At 34.1% G+C, this 2,438-nt stretch overlaps 1 long non-coding RNA gene across 1 annotated transcript; it reads left to right on the forward strand.

Moving 5' to 3' along the window:
* The first annotated feature begins 1,227 nt into the window (after positions 1–1,227).
* Positions 1,228–1,934, forward strand: LOC112503603. The gene is made up of 2 exons (XR_003068033.1): positions 1,228–1,602; positions 1,692–1,934. It is a non-coding gene; the product is annotated as an uncharacterized LOC112503603 (long non-coding RNA).
* Positions 1,935–2,438: the final 504 nt, after the last annotated feature.

The raw sequence follows: 2,438 nt of genomic DNA on the forward strand, positions 1-2,438 counted from the left end.
CTCTCAATATTCATATATGTGTTCATAGTGTTCTTACTGTTAAATTCATGAATCTGCCATTGATGTGAGCTTAATATGAAGATTGATCAGTGATTATGGACACACAATTGGTATCAAAGCTGGAATGCAAGAAATCGGATGAAGAATTTGAAAGATAAGTGATTTTAATTTCTGATTTTTTTTAGTTCTTCGTGTTCTTGTGTGTTCTTGATATTTTTGTTGATTTTGATCCGATTTTATAATAAAATCTTGTGTTTTGGTGTTAAAAACATGATCAATATGTTCGAAATTGAATTGTGAATCTTTGTTATTCACAAATTTTTGTGATTTGATCAATTTTAGTCAAGATTTAATCGGTTTTTAAGTTTTTAAAATTTTTTCGTTTTCTTAAAAAAAATTTTCGTAAACCAGTGTTTTGATCCATTTTTTCTTAAATTTCTTTTAGTTTTTATGTTTTTTAGTGTTTTTTATCTGTTTTTTTTTATTTTTTTTGGTTGTTTTTTTTTTGTTAAACCGCCCATTTCAAAAGCCCATTTTGGTSGCCCAATTTTAAATGGTTCATAACAATTTTTGAGCGGACAAGGGATAAACGGCCGGTTTGTTCATTGTGCATCATAGGATTCAAATCTAATCCTCACAAATCTCAAGCGGTATTCATATACACCGSTCATAGCTTGTCCGGTGTTCATGTAAATCGATCATCTCTTGATCGGATAAGTAATCATTGGAGCTTCATTGATTGAGCGGAGAGTTATTCGCACATTCATTGAGTGGATTCAACCGGATTCGATTAACTCGTGGTTGGTAAGTCATTTGTTCTTCTTATGCGGATAAGTATCCGGTTTATTAAACCGTTCAATCTAAACCGCTCAATTTTAGTCGAATTTTTCCAAGTCTAATTCTGTCTCRAGCGATTTAGGTTTAATCACTCACTGGTTGATCGGAGAGTTTATGTGTTAGGCTGATTAAGAGTTACAATCGAATCAGATTGGCATCTAAGAAGAATCTGATTTGAAATTGTTTTGATTTGAAATTTTCATAGGTTAATAGCTTGATGTTTCATTCGATCAAATTGAGTGACAGATTCATCTCGATTGGATCTTGGTTTYTGATTCAGATTTGTTCAATTTGATTGTTCTATAACTCGCTGAATCTGTTTCATTTCACAATTAGTCGCAGATATTGTTCTTCTTCGGATTGAAGTTAGAAAAGGTTTAAGATTCATTGTGTTATCCGGTTAACATACACGCAGTAACAGTGTGCAGTAAACAGCAGGTTCAAATTGATTTTGGTTTGATATTACAGCAGCTGTTCGTTCTTACTGGTTCTTCACGATTGGTTTTATTGATATATGATTTGAACCAAGTTTATCAGCAGCTAAACAGCAGGAGTTTACAATAACAGCAGCTGTTTCACTTTGCTTAAAACTGGTTTGTTGTGTTTGTAATAACAGGTTTTGTTATCTTGACAGTCTTGACAACAGCTTATGTTTCAAAACAGCAGATTCATAGCAGGTCTGTAACAATTAACAGCAGGTCTTGCTGTGTTTGGCAAGTAGAAAGCATTGTGCATTATAATAGAAATAACAGCAAAGCAGCCCAGGTTTAGTATTGTTTTGTCTACGGTTTAGATGCTTTGAAAGAGAAGTTGTTTTTGAATGTATATGCTAACACCATGATTTTTTTTAGCAGCTACACATTTTGACATCAACAGGTGCTTAACAGCAGTCCAACACAGCAACCAGTGTGCAGCAAAGGTTTGAAACAACAAGCTGTGCTGTGATGGGTTTTGACAGCAACTAAGCAGCAGACTTAAGTGTGATTTTATCACAGTTTTATCAGCTTCATTTTAAATTGTGTTGTGTTTGTAATGAGCAACTGGTTGTAAACCTGAACTGAGACTTGAGCAGGATTAGGTTTGTGTTTTTGTGACTATGCTTGTGAATTTGAAGACTGAAACAGAAGCCGGTTCTATACACAATCTGTTTTACCAGAATTTATGCCTAAAGTTTGTGTGCTAGAGGGACTGTTTTTGATCTTCAACAAAGAGTTGATTGTTGATAGTTTTGGAGCTTACTTGCCGATTTATTTGCATCTTTTGTCCACAGAACTCACAATCTAAAATTGCACAGGTTTGCATTTTGAACTTGAGATCACAGCAGCAGGTGCCTGTTTTTGTTGTTGTTTTGGCTTTTCACTGTTTTGCTTAAACTGTTTGACTTTGCTGTTTTTGATTTAGACAAGTTCATACACAGCAACAACAAAGCAAACTGTTGAGCAGACTGTGTTAAGAAAATGTGCATTGGTTTAACATTGTTTTATGATTTGTTTTGGAAAATACTAAACAGTAAGGTGTGATCAACTAACAGTTGGTTTGAAACAGCAGTGTGCAGGATTAAGCAGCAACTCCATAGCTCCACAGGTTTTGACAGCAATTTT

The sequence above is a fragment of the Cynara cardunculus genome, unplaced genomic scaffold, assembly GCF_001531365.2.
Source record: "Cynara cardunculus var. scolymus isolate 2C unplaced genomic scaffold, CcrdV1 Un_Scaffold_3368, whole genome shotgun sequence".
In the NCBI taxonomy this organism is placed as follows: Eukaryota; Viridiplantae; Streptophyta; class Magnoliopsida; order Asterales; family Asteraceae; genus Cynara; species Cynara cardunculus.